Here is a 19,419-nt window from a genome sequence, read left to right as displayed (position 1 = left end):
TGCCATTTATTGGTATATCTTCCAAGATGACAAGAGACTGCTCAAGCCTGCTGATCCTTGGTCGTAAAAATTTGTGACTAATTGGTAGTTTGATGTGACAGGGGCTGAGCGTCTTGGGAAATCGAAGCATCTTCAAGCTCAATACCCTTTGTTTCTTGCTCTTTATAAGTTATTGTGGAGTGGTCTCTGTGGGTTTCTCTTACAGTTTATATTCAGAGACAATCTGTGATAAGCAGCAGCCAGTAATATAAGAGCATTTTGCACAATAGTTATTGATCTGTTTTTCTTTAAAGCTCATTTACTCATTAGCATTTAAGAACAGAAGTTATTGTAAATGTTATACTTCTTACTCCTTTTAAAACATTGTTGATAAAATGGACATTTACTGTTACTAAAGTTGCAAAATCTTCACCTTTTTCATGATTAGTAAGCATCTATTTGATGTTGTAATTGGCGAGTTATTAGAAATATTTATGATCACTTAATATAATTTCATTATGAATGCAGAGACATGTTGGCTAAATTAAAGCCAACAGTAAATATACAATTTATCCCAAACCCAAAACTCATGGGGAAAAATTTGATGGGTTAGCGTCTCCCGAGCTGGAGCGCTAAGCACCTTCCGCCTGAACGCCCCGCTGACAGTGCCTGCTGCGAACTTCAGTGAAGGTTTAGTGGCGATGCTGACAGTTTGCGCTGCACTCGCTAGAGCCGCCCACTTGGTGATGTCATTGAGTGTGCAACGGCCTTGTAGCCCCGCATTTGCAAAATTCACTTTTGCGCCTACCGTAGCGCCTGGCGCTGAGACCGGCAGGGGAAAGCAATCGGTTCAGCGACAATCCCAAGGCAATATCGTCCGGAGTGCAAGGTAAGTACTGAAATTTTAGTTTTTAAACTTTTATTTATTTGTTGCAGCAGTGGGGAAGTGTGGGTGAAGTTAATTGAAATTTTCAGCAGTTTTTTTTCTTTTTCATCTTCGGTCACTAGGATGCCGGCATCCAAGCGGCAAAAAATTGAGTAGGCCTCGTGCGCTATCACTCCATTAGTGCCCTAAGAGGAGTGTGGAACTCTTAGTGCTCCACTCTCCTCTTGGGGCGAAACAACTGAATATTGCACTTTGAGGCGGTAGACATCGCTCGGCGCGATACTGAATTTCTAGCCCTTAGTTTATTCCAAAACCTGTCTTACAACTAATCACAAGAAAAATCAGTGGTGAGAAAAAGGTATTCAGTTCCCAATCTCTTTCCCCTGTGATTACTGTAGATGACAACATACTTATAAATCATCAATTATAAATGATAGTGGCTCCTGCTTGGGCAAACCATTAGAATTTTCCCATTGAATTATCATCACTGGCTGGAAGTAAACTTACCCACATATTAAGATATCTAGAAGACCACAGTAGTGTGAGATGCAAGGATAAAGAAAGCATTTTTTGGGATTCCAATACCATCACCAATGAGATATATCAAAGGTTGAACATTAACCTTGGCTCTCCTGATGGCTCAGTGAGTTTAGTCAGTGAGTAGCTGCACCATACATCCCACAGTTCAATCCCCAGTTCATGTTGAATTTCCTGACCTTAGCTAGAGTGGCTTCAGGGCCCTGCTTTTAGGGAGTGAAAAATCAACTAGAATTCCTGCATCTATTTTCTAGCCAGTGACCCATGTTGAAAGTGCATGTGCAGGCAACAGGTGGGCCTCACCTGTGATGTTCCCTGCACTGAATAGCTTTCTGGCATTCATCATCAAGGCTCACATGTGGATAATTGCTGCTGGAACAAGGCACCGAAGTGTAACTGGCACCCATGGATCTAAACTCTACCAAGGCATCAACACCATCAGGAGAGGAGTGGAGGGAAGTAAATCATTTTGAGGTAGACATTACTAAACGGAGATTCAATACAAAATAAGCTTTTTCCTGTACTCCCAAGTCTAAGTTATATTGCTAACCATATAAAAGAATTGTAAGATATTTTATATTGCAAGACATCGTTTGTCAGAATAAGCATGCCTTTTCAGTTTTATTGTCTTGTTTATCAGGATTGGTATTGTTTTGTGAAATGCAGTTGATCCTAAGCAACAGAAAATTCCCCGCCTGAGAACTATTTAGATATTGATAGAAGTGCCACAATTATTTCTGGCTATTTTTGAATCACTTCAACTCAGCTTAGCTAATAGCAGTATTGAAAATAGCTTTATGCTTCCTGTTCTGTTCCTCTGGACTCATTTGCACAGCAACCTCCTTAGCTTTTGTGGTCCTGGAATCTTGTAATGTAACCTTGTTGTCCAGATGTACAGTAGCTCCAGTATCCTACTCTGCCACCAAGTGTAAAGCTATCACAAATAAGGTACATGATGATTGCACGAGAAACAGTACTTGCTTTTTGAGGAACTCATAAAACAATATGCATAAATAAGAAGTTCTTGCTCACCTTTGCTCTGAAAGAAAGTTCCAAGGTGCATATAACTGTGAAAAGATATTGTGCCCTTTACAATATTTGAAAGTGTCTGACTGATTCAATCCATGTTGTCTTCAGTTTGCATTTCATCTAATCCAGCACATCCTTGCCAGTGCAATTCTTATGTTACTTCCTGTTAGTATGGGCCAAAATTTGCTCTCCCTACATGGCGCACAATATTTACACAAGGTAGCTGCTGACAGACTTTCTGAGGGACAAGCTGTGGAGTTGAAACCTTCAAATTCATTTGGGCTCGTTGGAGGAATACTATTTCTGATACTGTTGCTGCACTGCACTCCATCCAGCACGACATAGTGTCTGTGTTCACAGCATGACCTTGGCATGTTAAGTCCCCTTCATGGTATTTGACATTTCTCAGCCTTTGGCTTCAGTATTAGGTTTCCTGAAGCTACCACTTGTTTTAATGAAGATGGCTCCTCAGATCTGTCTTCCTGTTTCTCTGCTGTACTGAGAAACAGGCAGAACTGCTTTCCCTATTTATTTGGTATGATGAGGCATTTAGTTTTAGCTTCAGTAATTTTGTAAGTTTTCATAGAATGCAATGATACTAATATTACAATAACAAAGCTGCTTAAATATCAGTAATGGCAGACACAAAAAACTGTAGATTGAACTCAACAAGCTCTATTTTAAATGAAAAAATTGTTAGCATTGTATTGCCTTTGTTCTGTCATCCTTTTTCCTCCAATTGTCTTTTCCTTGTTCTCTTTCTGTCTTTTAATGACTATAATTTTACCATTTTTCTAAGTATTGAACCTTTTTCAACCTTTTCCCTCAATGTTTAAATGTTTAAACCCTTTTCCTTCTCCCTCCTTGCTCAACCAGGAATTTTGGAATCAACTTTGAAAAACAATTGTTATTTAATTTGCTAAAAACAATCTTTAAAAACTGTCCTCTTAGCCAATGAAATGACATGGGTTTCAAGATTGACTTGGGTTGCATCAAAGCCCGGCATGGACTGGTTGGGCCGAATAGCCTGTTTCTGTGTCATATATCCTATGTAATCCTATGACCAAATGAATCTTTACTGTGAATTTCCTCCTGAGTAAACTTGTCTTTTGCTTGTTAAGAGTTATTAATCCTTTAAAATGCTGCTGCCTTCTTACAAAAGTAGTTGCCAAGTTTTTCATTTTTCAAGGAAGAGAAGAACCAGAAGAGCATAAAATGATTTGATGCTATGCTTGAATGTGGCTTACATTACTGAGCTGGGTGTTTGTAAAAAAACAAAAGAAGTTTATCAACAATTTATCATGAAAATATTAGGGTAGATTTTGATTGTGTGCAATAGTGTAAAACGGGTGATAGTGAGTCAGCAGCCTGTTTTACAGTTCTCCTGATTTTAGACTTCAATGGAAATAAAAATTGGGAGCAATGTAAAACGGGCCGCTGACTATTGATCTTATTGTCCTTTAAACACAAATTTCAATTCCAAAATTAATTGATCTTCTTATTTAAAATAACTTGCAATTTATATTAAATAAATTAAAACTACAATAAACATTCTTCATTTTTTGGAATCTGATTTTACAGTTCTGGGAACCTCAGTATTTGGAAACATATCTGTAAAAAGTAACTTTATTTTATAATGTAAATCAATCAGAATATTGACAAGGTTCTTCTGAAATCTCACCTTGTCTACATATTACCCTTGTGCGTAAAACTTTCCTTCTGTATGAAGGCATTCCTCTTTTTAGCTTTAAGCTTGAATATTGGCATTAGCATAAAGAAGTGATAGATTACCTGTTGGCAATCGTCGAGGTGAGTAATTCCTACTGGATATTGTCACCCATATTCATCAAACAATCTCGTGGATTGCAGTCCTGATTTAGTGTTTTGAGCTGTATGATAATACACCATTTTTTTTTACTTGGGAAACTGCCATCTTCTGGGTTGAGACATAAACTCTGCAAAAACATGTACCTCATTTCTGATCTTCACAGGACAAGGGTTGCAACTCCCTTTTTTGGAAGGAGTGAATTTTTGTGCTTACTGGGAGGGGGCAGGTGGGGTGAAGTGCTGTCTAGTCTAAGGAATTGAACTCCGAACATACTCTTGGAATATAGTACAACTGGCAAGAGAGAGAAACCTGTCCTAGGGGGAAAAATTGGGTTACGCCCCGTTTGGGGGCGGTAAACGAGGGGAGACAGGATTCCGGTGGCCAGCGCGGAAGTGCCGGCCGGCCGCAAAATTGCAGTTACCGCCCCTCACAGGAAGTGGAGCACAATGTCAAGTGCTTCACTTCCCTTTGGGGCGGGTTCGGGGGAGTTACCCATTTCAAGGCCTCCTCTGGGCCACCAGGGTTGCGTGGTGTCATGGCCGAAGCCCAGCACTGGGGCAAAGTGCCAGGCTGCATGATAGTGGCCCGGACCACACGACAGCAAAGCAGAACGGGCCGACCGGTGAGTTGGCTGAAGGAATAAAATGGCGGCGTGCGGCGCAGTGCACCTCCCCTTTAACTTCTGCCCCGGGAGCGGAGGTTGGTCCGGTTCGCGACCCACAAGGCTGGTGCGGGCATCGCCAATTTCATCGCCGGAGACACGGCGGCCCGGGGCAGTATTTGCGGGGCACGCTGCTCCTTTGTTAACTCCTGGGCATTTTTGCAGGAGCTGGTAGCGCCTCCCCCATCCGGACGAAAAGTTTTGCGCTTTGTTAGTGCCCCCCCCGGAGGCACTAACAGGAGGTGCAGAACAGGGGAATTTTGGCCCCTTATTTTATTCCAACACTGTGCAAAGCACTGAGAGGATCTCCATTACATCAGTGTATTCCCACTTTTCATTGCAGCTATCCTTAAGACTTCTTGGAGAGAGATTGCCAATTTTTGCAACTTTGTGCTAAACTGTAGGTATTTTTTCTGTGGTTTAATGTCGATCAGTATTCAAACTACTTAAAATTCATTTCAGTTAGGTCCCTTACAGACATCTAGGCTACATTTATATCGGAAATTTTACATTGATGTGAAGCAAATTGGGCTTCAGAATTACACTCAACTTGCAGTACATGTCCAAAGCCCAACCAGATTCCGGAGTGAATTCTTCAGTATTAATTTAATGCCCTATCAAACTTGGTTCACAATCTGCCCAGTGGTTCCATTGGATTCACCGGACACCTTTTAAAATTAAGCTCAGGAAGGTTTAATGTTTATAGCACAGGGACTCTCCTTTCGGTGCGCTCTAACGATGTTGGGGCAGAGCTCTAACATATTCACGCACCACAGAGCTTTCTCCTGGGCACAATGGGCTGGATTTTCGGGTCATTTGCGACCCAGTTTTCGTCGGGTTTTGACCCTCTGCGGTGAAAAATGGGGTGGTCAGCTGTTTTCGCCCAGTCGAGATCCTCAGGCGGTTTTTGCAGCGGTGCTTAGAAGCACCACCGCAGAGAGCTGCGCCGGGGTGTAACGGCTCACATTGCGACACCACTGCGAGTTTCAAGTCTCATTCGACCTGTACGCCGTGAAACGCGCCCCGTGATGACCGCCAGCAAAAACACAGCGGTCCAGTCCTGCTGGCGGCGATGAATTGCATAAACTGAAAAAAAGGTAATTTAAAGTTTTCATTTTAAAATATTTTTGCAGCAATTTGCAAGGTAAGCCCGTCTTCATGGGACAGTCAAAGCAGCAGTTTGGAGTGCAAGGCTGGAGCTGTGGGCAAATCAAAAAAAGCTAGCCACCGCAGCAGCAGCAGAATCAACAACGGTCTCGAGAGGGTGACAAAACCAAAGTGGGCGACAAAATTAGACGTCATCAGAATGTAGATAGATGATTGGTGGCATTTCTTGGAGTGTGGTGGAGCCTAGTGGAGGGGTCAGGACCCAGGAGCAGGAGCAGGAGAAACAGAGGTCGGAAGCGGTGAGGAGTGTAGGTCAGATGTGGCGTGGAACGGATGTCGGAAGCGGCAAGGATCAGAGGTCGGAAATGGCGAGGATCAGAGGTCAGAAGGGGCGAGGAGCGGAGGTCAGAAGCACCGAGGAACGGAGATCAGAAGCGGCGTGGAGCGGAGGACGGAAGCGGCGTGGAGCGGAGGTCGGAAGTGGTGTGGAACGGAGGTCGGAAGCGGCAAGGAGCGGAGGTCGGAAGTGGTGTGGAACGGAGGTCGGAAGCGGCGTGGAGCGGAGGTCGGAAGTGGTGTGGAACGGAGGTCGGAAGCGGCAAGGAGCGGAGGTCGGAAGTGGTGTGGAACGGAGGTCGGAAGCGACGAGGAGCGGAGGTCGGAAGTGGTGTGGAACGGAGGTCGGAAGCGGCAAGGAGCGGAGGTCGGAAGTGGTGTAGAACGGAGGTCGGAAGCGGCAAGGAGCGGAGGTCGGAAGTGGTGTAGAACGGAGGTCGGAAGCGACGAGGAGCGGAGGTCGGAAGTGGCGTGGAGCGGAGGGAGGGACCGACGAGGAGCGAATGTCGGGACCGGCGAGGACCGGAGGTCAGGACCGGCGAAGTCCGGAGGTCAGGACGGGCGAGGTCTGGAGGTTGGGACCAGCAAGGTCCGAAGATCGGAAGCAGAGAGGAAAGGACAGACGAGGCATGGAGGAGCGGAGAGGTCAGAGCCCAGAGGTGGAGCAGCGTGGACAAGACCAAAGGAAGCCGTAGCACGGGCCAATAGCGAGGCTGTGACGTCATGAGGTTCACGTTGCGTACTATGAATTCCACATAGGGAGAGGTCCTGTGGGAAGGAGGGATGAAGGAGGACAGTAGGAGTATGTTTGAGTTTGTGTGTATGGATTGGCACATGTGGCGGAGCCTGGTCTCCTGTCGTCTTGGATCTCCTTGCCACTGGACCAAGACCTTGCTCCGTCAAGTCCGTGTGGTGGCTGGTGTGCAACGGCCACCCCATGTTAAAACCATTCACGCACAGGCATCTTCCACTGTTCAAAATAAGTTCATTAGTCACTAGAGAACTAATTTTTAGTGCGGAAGCAAGTCATCCTCGACCCCAAGGGACTGCCTATGATGAAGGGTATTGCCAATGTTTTATGAATATTTCTATTAATGTTTTTTTTCCACTCCCAAGGCCTCTCTCGGAGTGCTCCCGTTGGCGAGGTTCCCGTTTTTGTGCCATGAAAATAGTTCGATGCCTCCCTTTGCACTGTGCCCTGGTGCAGAGCCCTGATGACAAAAGTTAAACAATTAATCGCTAACGTTAATTGGGCGGTAAATTTCCCGCCCCGCTTCAGTTTTCGCCCCGAAAATGGCAAAGCTGAAAATCCAGCCCGATGAGTTGCAGCCAGGTAGCAACCAAGCACTGCCTGAGTGGAACCAGAACACACCTTAAGAGAGAAGACTTTCTGGAGCTGAAAGAACACTATGGGGCTAATTTTCAGCACGGCCTCCACCCGCCCAAGTGCTGCCCAAAATGCCGCCAATGGCCGCCGAGGTACCTGACCGTACTTTGGGCATATTCAGGAAGAAGGTCCCTCGAAGGTCGGCGGGCAGCAAATGGAAGACGTGCGCCACCAATCTGGGTGGCAGCGGACGGGAGGTTGCATTCTCGGCAGCAGAGGCGCTTGCCGCCCAAGTGCCACCAAGGATGGAGTCGGGCCCAGGGAGGGTCGAAGACCTGAAAAAAAAACAACAGCAAAAATTTAAAAAGTATCCGAAGACCTTCAGGGGACCCCATACAGGTAAGTCACTGTTGAAAAAAAGTATTAAAATGTTCACTTAGCTTTTTTTCAGGTTCTTCATACTCACCGTCAGGGACAAACCAGCCTGCAGCCAGCAGTCTACCCCTGTTCTGCCACCGAGTCTGCCGACTCCTGCCCGCAGGAATCTGGGAGCTCAGCGGGCGGGAGCTCTGTTGCGCCACTCGGCCGTCCGCTGACGTCAGCGGGCGCTTCCCGGCAGCTCTCCCCTCCCGCCCACTCCAGCCCACCCCGAAAATGGCACTGGGCGGATCTGCAGGAGGAATGGTGGTGGCAGTGGCCGGCAGTCGGTGGCAGCGGACGGTGAGGTGCTGAAAATCGGCCCCTATGTCAACTCACAACACCACTTAGGGTAAGACCTCACAACTGGGATTAGGATTATATTGTGAACTCATATAATAAAAACAGATTTAATTTGTGTGCCACAGTTGTCAGAGAAGTCATTTCTTCGAATTTGGTTAAGGCTGAGTGAGAAATCTTTGTTCCAATAATTCAGTGGAACAAACAGGGAGAACTTGGAGCTATTTGGACAGCATCCATGAACAGTTGAAAAAAAGGACATTTCTGCCTTTTTACGCAAACAGCTGGGAAAACCGGAGTCTTCTTGATGGAATGTCAATGTAAGAATCTGAAGCTCAAATTCCTCTCAACGTGCTCCAGCCTAAACTTGTCAGCTACTTGGTGGGGGAGGGGTGAGTTTCCTTGGGTCTTCTGCTCTGCTCCACTAACTTCCGCAGAAACTCTCTTTATGCATGTAGACGAGGCTTCCAAAGTTACGATGGTGGAGTGGGAGAAGTGTAGAGGAAATTTATTGCCTTGGTTCCCTGTGTGTTGGAAATTCTGGCCAACTTTGCCCCGCTGCAGTTATAAATGACAACTTGGGATGTGGGCATCACTGGCATGACTGACAATTATTGACCATCCATAGTTGCCCTTGAGAAAATGATGGTGAGCCAATGATTTGATACCACTTGTGAGGTCAATCTCATACATCTAGAGAAGGGATATGCAGATATGCACATGAAAACACATTCAATCACCACAATAAGAACATAAGAACATAAGAAATAGGAGAAGGAGTAGGTCATACGGCCCCTCGAGCCTGCTCCGCCATTCAATAAGATCATGGCTGATCGGACCATGGACTCAGCTCCACTTCCCTGCCCGCTCCCCATAACCTCTTATCCCCTTATCATTTAAGAAACTGTCTATTTCTATCTTAAATTTATTCAATGTCCCACCTTCCACAGCTCTCTGAGGCAGCGAATTCCACAAATTCACAACCGTCTGAGAGAAGAAATTTCTCCTCATCTCAGTTTTAAATTGGCGGCCCCTTATTCTAAGATCATGCCCTCTAGTTCGAGTCTCCCCCACCAGTGGAAACATCCTCTCTGCATCCACCTTGTCAAGCCCCCTCATAATCTTATATGTTTCGATAAGATCACCTCTCATTCTTCTGAGTTCAAATGAGTAGAGGCCCAACCTACTCAACCTTTCCTCATAAGTCAACCCACTCATCTCCAGAATCAACCTAGTGAACCTTCTCTGAACTGCCTCCAAAGCAAGCATATCCTTTCATAAATAAGGAAAAAAAAAACGCACGCGGTATTCCAGGTGTGACCTCACCAATATCCTGTACAGCTGTAACAAGATTTCCCTGCTTTTATACTCCATCCCCTTTGCAATAAAGGCCAAGATTCCATTGGCCTTCCTGATCACTTGCTGTACCTGCATACTATCCTTCTGTGTTTCATGCACAAGTACCCCAGGTCCCGCTGTACTGCAGCACTTTGCAATCTTTCTCCATTTAAATAATAACTTGCTCTTTGATTTTTTCTGCCAAAGTGCATGAATTCACACTTTCCAACTTTATACGACATCTGCCAAATTTTTGCCCAATCACTTAGCCTGTCTATGTCCTTTTGCAGATTTTTTATGTCCTCCTCACACATTGCTTTTCCTCCCATCTTTGTATCATCAGCAAACTTGGCTACGTTACACTCTTTCCCTTCTTCCAAGTCATTAATATAGATTGTAAATAGTTGGGGTCCCAGCACTGCTCCCTGTGGTACCTAACTCATTACTGATTGCCAACCAGAGAATGAACCATTTATCCCAACTCTCTGTTTTCTGTTTGTTAGCCAATCTTCTATCCATGCTAATATATTACCTCCAACCCCGTGAACTTTTATCTTGTGCAGTAACCTTTTGTGTGGCACCTTGTCAAATGCCTTCTGGAAGTCCAAATACGCCACATTCTCTGGTTCCCCTTTATCCACCCTGTTCATTACATCCTCAAAGAATTCCAGCAAATTTGTCAAACATGAGTTCCCCTTCCTAAATCCATGCTGACTCTGCCTGACCAAATTTTGCTTTTCCAAATATCCTGTTACTGCTTCTTTAATAATGGACTCCAACATTTTCCCAACCACAGATGTTAGGCTAACTGGTCTATAGTTTCCTGCTTTTTGTCTGCCTTCTTTTTTGAACAGGGATGTTACATTTGCAGTTTTCCAATCTGTTGGGACCTCCCCAGAATCCATGGAATTTTGGTAAATTACAACCAATGCATCCACAATCCCTGCCGCTACTTCTCTTAAGACCCTAGGATGCAAGCCATCAGGTCCAGGGGATTTATCTGCCTTTAGTCCCATTATCTTACTGAGTTTCACCTCCTCAGTAATATTGATTGTGTTAAGTTCCTCCCCTCCTATAGCCCCTTGACTATCCACTGTTGGAATACTGTTAATGTCCTCTACCATAAAAACTGATACAAAATACTTGTTTAGAGTTTCTGCCATCTCCATGTTCCCCATTTTTAATTCCCCCATCTCATCCTCTAAGGGACCAACATTTACTTTAGCCACTCTTTTTCTTTTTATATACCTATAGAAACTCTTGCTATCTGTTTTTATATTTTGTGCTAGTTTACTTTCATAGTCTATCTTCCCTTTCTTAATCATTGTTTTAGTCATTCATAGAACAGCAATAGAATTAGCTAAATTTTAATTTATCTTGCAGTCTGCCATACCTTTATTTTGCAGAAAAGAGTTTGTTTTCCCAAACTGAACATACTTAGCTGTCTACAAGCATATTAGTCCCAAAATAGTAAATCTCAGCTTCCAGTGCGTAGATTAAAGAATCAGGCATGCAAATCAGCGCAGATGACTGGCAGCATTCCTAATTTTCTAGCCAATAAAATGAAAAATCAGACGCACTTTGACCTCAGCACACAACTCTTTGATATTCAACCCTGTTGAATAAGGAGCAGTTTTTCAGTTTTGGGGTTATTAAGTTTGTCACCTTTTACGCTGCTTGTGCCACCTTCACCTACTGTTCCCACTGCATGAAGAGATTGTGTTTTATGGATAGCAGTCATTCTATGGGAGGTGAAAAATCTGGTGCACTGTTGACTTCTATCATTGCTGTGCTGATACTTGCCAAGTATTGTCACAGTAATGAGAATCTGAGAACAATGACGAAGATTCTACACCAGTCTCTCCTGTAATGTGTATGTCTCTGTAGCATTTTATGTCTGTCAAACACCCATCTGATGGACTTGCATCACCATCTGAGCTAGATGCATTTTCACTGCAATCGAGAAGAAGGAGCCAATTTTGCTTTCATAGGACATCGGGGTGCGGGTGGTGGGCAGATTGCACCCGCCTCCCACTAAATATCACCCGCGAGAGGCCTGACCAATTTTTGAAGTCATGCCTCATTAACATTCTGACAGCATGCTGCTTGTAGAAAAGTCCATTTCAAACCTAAAACTTACCGTTTTTTGAGCAGCCTGCGGTGATCCCATTTTTGGACCTCTAGTTAGACTGCTCAATGCCGAGTATCAATGAACAGAGTGTGCATTGGCAGTCATAGGTAGTCCATCGAAATCGAGGAAGACTTGCTTCCACTCTAAAAGTGAGTTCTCAGGTGACTGTACAGTCCAATACGGGAATTACAGTCTCTGTCTCAGGTGGGACAGACAGTCTTTGGAGGAAAGGGTGGGTGGGGAGTCTGGTTTGCCACATGCTCCTTCTGCTGTCTGCGCTTGTTTTCTGCATGCTGTCACCAACGATACTCGAGGTGCTCAACGCCCTCCCGGATGCTTTTCATCCACTTAGGGCGGTCATGGGCCAGGGATTCCCAGGTGCCGGTGGGGATGTTGCACTTTATCAAGGAGGCTTGAAGGGTGTCCTTGAAGCGTTTCCTCTGCCCACCTGGGGCTCGCTTGCAATGTAGGAGTTCCAAGTAGTACGCTTGCTTTGGGAGTCTTGTGTTGGGTATGCAGACGATGTGGCCCGCTCAACGGAGCTGGTCGAGTGTGGTCAGTGCTTCGTGCTGGGGATGTTGGCCTGAGCAAGAACAGTGACGTTGGTGCGTCTATACTCCCAATGAATTTGCAGGATCTTGCGGAGGCAGCATTGGTGGTATTTCCCCGGTGCTTTGAGGTATCTGTTGTATATGGTCCATGTCTCTGAGCCACATAGGAGGGCGGGTATCACTACTGCCCTGTAGACCTTAAGCTTGGTGCCAGATTTGGGGTTCTGGTCTTCAAACATTCTCTTCCTCAGGCGACCAAAGGCTACACTGGCATACTGGAGGCGGTGTTGACCTTGTCATTGATGTCTGTCCTTTCTGATAGTAGGCTCCCGAGGTATGGAAAATGGTCCACGTTGTCCAAGGCCGTGCCATGGATTTTGATGACCGGGGTGGGGGGCAGTGCTGTATTGTGCGGTCAGGTTGGTGGCGGACCTTCCTCAGTGAAGATGTTGATGATGGCTTGGAGTTCAGCCTCTGAGTGTGCACAGACGCAAGCGTCATCCGCATACTGTAGTTTGATGACAGGATGGGACAAACTTGGGTCTAACCTGGAGGCGACAAAGTTTGAACAGGTTCCCATCAGTTCTATAGTTTAGTTCCACTCCAGCGGGGAGTTTGTTGAGAGTGAGATGGAGCATTGCAGCAAGAGTGTTGGTGCGATGAAGCAGCCCTGCTTGACCCCGGTCCGGACGTGAATGGGATCTGTGGTGGATCCGTCGGTCAGGATCAGGGCTTGCATGTCGTCATGGAGCAGGCGAAGGATGGTGACAAACATTTGGGGGCAGCCGAAACGGAGGAGGATGCTCCATTGTTCCTCATGGTTGACAGTGTCAAAGGCCTTTGTGAGGTCAAAGAAGTCAATGTACAAGGGTTGGTGCTGTTCCCTGCATTTCTCTTGTAGTTGTCACGCAGTGAAGATCATAATTCAGTCAGATTCAAGTTGTTTATGGATAAGGACAAGGATAGGTCTGGAATAAAAGTCCTGAATTGGAGAAAAGCTAATTTTGCTAAGTTAAGGAGTGATTTGGCCATAGTGGACTGGAAACAGCTACTTGTGTGTAAATCAGTGTTGGAACAGTGGGGGGCATTCAAGGAGGAGATCTGGAAGGCACAGACCAAACATGTGCCCTTAAAGAAAAAGGTTGGGAACAATAATTCTAGAGCCCCTGGATGTCTAGGGACTTATAGGGGAGGCTAAATACTACAGAATCTTTAGAAGAATATAGAAAGTTAAGAGGCAAAATTAAAAAGGATATTAAGAATGCTAAGAGAGAGCACGAGAAATTTTTGGCTAATAGAATTCAGGAAAACCCTAAGAGTTCTATAAATATATTAAGAGTAAGAGGGTAACTAAAGAAAGGGTAGGGCCTATTAGAGACCATGAATGCAGTCTATGTGTGGAGGCGGAAGATGTTGGTAAGGTACTTAACAAATACTTTACATCTGTTTTCACAAAAGGAAAGGGGCAATGCAGATACTGCTATCGAAGAGGAGTGTGATATTCTGGATGAAATAAATATAGTGAGAGATGAAGTATTAATGGGTTTAGCAGCTTTGAAAGTAGATAAATCCCCAGGCCACAGCTGGCGTACTGCGTGCAATTCTGGTCGCCGTATTATAGGAAGGACGTGATTGCACTAGAGAGGGTACAGAGGAGATTTACTAGTATGCTGCCTGGAATGGAGAATCTTAGTTATGAGGACAGATTGGATAGGCTGGGTTTGTTCTCATTGGAACAGAAGAGGTTGAGAGGAGACCTCATTGAGGTGTACAAAATATTGAGGGGCCTGGACATTGTGGATAGTATGGGCCTATTTCCATTGGCGGAGGGGTCTATTACGAGGGTGCATAGTTTTAAGGTGGATGGTGAAAGATTTACAGGAATTTGAGGGGGGCCTTCTTTACGCAGAGGGTTGTGGGGATCTGGAACTCGCTGCCTGGAAGAGTGGTGGATGCAGAAACCCTCACCACTTTTAAGAGATGGTTGGATGGGCACTTAAAGTGCCATAACCTGCAGGGTTACAGACCTAGAGCTGGTAATTGGGATTAGACTGGATGACCTTTTGTTGTCCGGTGCAGTATTAATGGTAAGTACTACAGGGAATCGAATACGGCCAGGATGATCTCCTGAACAAGGTTCGATCGCCTGGATGGGTCGGAGAGGAATTTTCCCAGATGTTTTTCTCCCTAAATTGGACTGGGTTTTTATCTGGTTTTTGCCTCTCCCAGGAGATCACATGGCTCCAGTTGGGGTGGAGTGTAGATGTTTTTAGTATAAGGGGTGTCGCAGTTGTTTGAGGCTGTCTGGTTGGGCTGGGTGCTCTTTATCTTTCTGTCATTGTTCATAAGTTTATAGGTAACCTTTAGGCTGCTGACCAAGGGCCGTGCGGTTCTTTGTCGGCCAGCATGGTCACGATGTGCCGAAATGGCCTCCTTCTGCGCTGTAAATTTCTATGTTTCTATGTTTCTATGTCTGTTGTACCCCTTCATGGACAGAATCTGCATTGTGACTCTGTGAGGAGCTCTTCAGCCACAGGTAGAAGATGGTTGAGGAGGATTCTTGCGATGACTTTCCCAGTGGCCGACAGCAGAGAGATTCCTCTGTAGTTGCCGCAGTCAGACTTGTCCTCTTTTTTGAAAATGTTCACGATTATGGCATCTCTGAGATGTCCCGGCATGCTATCCTCCTTCCAGATAAGAGAGATGAGGTCATGCATTCATGCCAATTGTACTTCTCCACCATACTTTCGTGCCTCAGCGGGGATTCCATCTGCTCCTGATGCCTTCTTGTTCGTGAGCTGACAGCTGGCCTTTTCTATCTTGTGCAGGGCTGGGGTTTTACTGAGATGGTGGCGGGTAGCTTGCTGCGGGATGGTGTCGAGGACACTTGTGTCGAAGGCAGAAACTCGGTTAAGGAGATTGTTGTGTATGGAGAAAGAGTCAGACTGAACACTGTGAGCTCAAAGTAAAGTGTGACCGTAATCTTTTATTGCAGGTCTCCAGAGTGCCTCTCCAACCTGTGAAGCCTTCTTAAATATCTGTGCTCCCAAGCGATTATGGGATCCCTTGGGACAGCGGGGAATGAGCCCTCTGGTGGCTGTACAGAGTAAATACAAATCCACATATATAGCAACATTCCCCCCCAAAGTCGATAGTGTAACTATTTAGAATATGAGTCGATCTGGGGCCCTTGTTGCCCTGGTTGATCATCTCGCTGTGAAAGCTGGTGTTGTTGAATCATTTGTTGGGCCCTCGCTGAGCTGCTGTGCAGTTGGCCTTGCTGGGCTGCCTGATGTGTTGGGCCCTGCAGGGCTGCTGTGGATGATGGGTTCTGCTTCGTGGTCAACCGTGGTGTCGGTTGCCACTGCTGTGTATGTTGGGGGATCAAAAAAGGTAGGGTCCAAGGTGGGTTTCTCAGGGTAGTCCGTGAATCTGAGTTTAATTTGGTCCAAGTGTTTCCGGTGAATGAGTCCATTTGAAAGTTTGACTTGAAACAGCCTGCTCCCCTCTTTGGCCACGACAGTGCCGGGAAGCCACTTGGGACCTTGTCCATAATTTAATACAAATACAGGATCATTGACTTCAATCTCATGTGACACATTTGCACTATCATGGTATGCACTTTGTTGAAGCCGCCTGCTCTCTACCTGTTCATGTAGATCAGGGTGAACTAACGAGAGCCTTGTCTTAAGTGTTCTTTTTATGAGCAGTTCAGCAGGTGGGATCCCAGTGAGCGAGTGTGGTCTCATGCAGTAGCTAAGCAGGACTCGGGATGGGTGAGTCTGTAGTGAGCCTTCAGTTACCCTCTTCAAGCCTTGCTTGATGGTTTGCACTGCTCTCTCTGCCTAACCATTGGACGCTGGTTTGAACAGGGCAGATGTGACATGTTTGATCTCGTTACGGGTCATGAATTCTGTTAATGCAGCACTGGTAAAACATGGCCAGTTGTCGCTCACCAGGACACTGGGTAAGCCGTGTGTGGCAAACATGGCCCGCAGGCTTCCAGTAGTGGCAGCGGATGTGCTAGCCGACATTATCTCACATTCAATCCACTTGGAGTACGCGTCTACGACCACAAGGAACATGTTACTCAAGAACGGGCCTGCATAGTCGACGTGTACCCTAGACCACGGTTTCGAGGGCCAAGACCATAAACTTAGCGGCGCCTAACTTGGTACATTGCTTAACTGCGAGCATGTATTACATCTGTGAACGCAAATCTCTAAGTCCGCATCGATACCGGGCCACCACACGTGGGATCTGGCTATCGCTTTCATCATTACGATGCCTGGGTGGGTACTGTGGAGGTCATTGATGAAGGTGTCTCTGCCCTTCTTGGGGACCACTACTCGATTGCCCCACAGAAGGCAGTCTGCCTGTATAGACATTTCATTTTTTGCGCCGCTGGAACGGCTGTATCTGTTCCTGCATTTCCACTGTGACACTGGACCTGCTCCTATGAAGCACACAGCTTTTCACTAGAGATAATAAGGGGTCCTGGCTTGTCCAGGTTTTGATCTGCCGGGCAGTGACAGGTGATTTCTCACTCTCAAATGCTTTCATAACCATGGCTAGATCTGCGGGCTGCGCCATTTCCACACCCGTGGTGGGCAATGACAGCCTACTGAGAGCATCGGCACAGTTTTCTGTACCTGGCCTGCGGCGGATGGCATAGTTGTATGCGGACAACGTGAGCACCCATCTGTGGATGCGGGCCGATGCGTTGTTATCTATCCCTTTACTCTCAGAAAACAGGGAAATAAGTGGCTCATGGTCAGTTTCCAATTAGAATTTTAGCCCAACCAAGTATTGATGCATTATCTTTATCCCATAGACACACGCTAACGCTTCTTTTTCAATCATGTTGTAGGCTCTCTCGGCCTTAGACAGAATCCTGGATGCATAGGCAACCGGTTGCAGTTTCCCGAAATCATTAGCTTATTGCAATACACACCTGACGCCATATGACGACGCATCACATGCTCGTACCAAACGCTTACATGGATCATACAACACAAGCAATTTGTTTGAGCATAACAATTTTCTCGCTTTTACAAAGGCATTTTCTTGTCTTTTGCCCCATACCCATTCGCCCCCTTTTCATAGTAAGACATGTAATGATTCTAGCAGTGTGCTGAGACCCAGTAAGAAGTTACCAAAGTAGTTCAAGAGTCCCAGAAACGACCGCAGCTCCGTCACGTTCAGTGGCCTCGGCTTGTTCTCGATTGCCTCCGTCTTCGCGTTGGTGGGCCTGATGCCGTCTGTCGCAATCCTCCTTCCCAGGAAATCCACTTCAGGCGCCAGGAAAACGCACTTCGAGCGTTTTAACCTGAGCCCCACGCGGTTGAGTCAACTAAGAACCTCCTCCAGGTTTTGCAGGTGCTCGACTGTGTTCCGACCTGTGACCAAGATGTCGTCCTGGAAGACCACAGTGTGCGTGACTGACTTTAGTAAACTTTCCATGTTTGTCTAGAATATCGCCGCCACTGATTGGATTCCAAACGGGCATCTGTTATAAATAAAAAGACCTTTTTGCGTGTTGATGCAGGTGAGGGCCTTCAATGATTCCTCCAGTTCCTGCGTCATATAGGCTGAAGTCAGATTCAGCTTCGTGAACGTCTTTCCTCCCACCAGCGTTGCAAAGAGGTCGTCGGCTTTTGGTAGTGGGTATTGGTCCTGCAGGGAGACACGATTGATAGTTACTTTGTAATCGCCACAGATACTGACAGTGCCGTCTCCCTTGAGGACTGGGACAATAGGACTGGCCCACTTGCTGAACTCGATCGGTGAAATGACGCCCTCTCATTGCAGCCGGTCTAGCTCGATTTCTACCCTTTCTCTCATCATGTACGGTACTGCTCTCGCTTTGTGATGAATGGGTCGCGCCCCTGGAATTAGGTGGATCTGCACTTTGCTCCTTGGAATTTCCTGATGCCTGGTTCGAACAGCGAAGGAAATTTGTTTAAGACCTGGGCACACGAAGTGTCGTCAGCGGTCGATAGCGCTCGGACGTCGTCCCAGTTCCAGCGTATCTTTCCCAGCCAGCTCCTGCCGAGCAGCGTGGGACCATCGCCCGGTATCACCCAGAGTGGTAGCTTGTGCACTGCTCCATTGTAGGAGACCTTTACGGTAGCACTGCCGAATACAGGAATCAGTTCTTTCGTGTAAATTCTTAGTCTCGTGCGCACTGAAGTTAAAGCTGACCTTGAGGCCTTGTTGTACCACAATCTTTCAAAAGTCTTTTTGCCCATGATGGACTGGCTCGCGCCCGTGTCCAGCTCCATTGATACCGGGAGTCCATTTAGCTCAACACTCAGCACTATCGGGGGACAATTCATGGTGAATGTGTGCACCCCATGTACCTCTGCCTCCTCTATCTGAGGCTTTGGTTCATAGTGATCCTCCGTGGATCTGTCTTGCTCTGCAACATGGTGGCTTGCAGGTTTAACAGCCTTAGCAGCTCGCCTGCACACTCATTGGAGGTGTCCCATTGTTACACAGCCCTTGCAAACGTATCCTTTGAATCGGTATGAATGGAAACGATGATCACCCCCGCAGCGCCAACAAGGTGTTAATGGCCTTGCATTCATCACCCTTGATGATGAACTCTGAGACATCTGCGGATGTGTAGCTGCAGGTATGTGTGACCTGCCTGTATGTTACGATTCGAAAACAACATCACTTTGTTCACAGTACCTGAAGCAGCACTGTGTGCTGAGAGATTTGCTTCGTATTGTCACTGGTGGCAATGAATGCCTGGGCTGTCGCTATGGCCTTACTCAAGATTGGAGTCTCTACAGTCAAAAGTTTGCGAAGTATGGTTTTGTGGCCAATGCCAAGTACGAAAAAGTCTCTGAGCATGTGCTCCAAATGTCCTTCAAATTCGCAATGTCCTGCAAGGCGTCTCAGCTCGGCGACATAACTCACCACTTTCTGGCCTTCAGACCTTTTGTAGGTATAAAACCAGTACCTCGCCATCAGAACGCTTTCCT

Source organism: Pristiophorus japonicus, chromosome 2 (assembly GCF_044704955.1).
Source record: "Pristiophorus japonicus isolate sPriJap1 chromosome 2, sPriJap1.hap1, whole genome shotgun sequence".
Taxonomy (NCBI): domain Eukaryota; kingdom Metazoa; phylum Chordata; class Chondrichthyes; family Pristiophoridae; genus Pristiophorus; species Pristiophorus japonicus.
The sequence above is the reverse complement of the archived record's forward strand: the minus strand, read 5'-3'. Positions refer to the sequence as shown.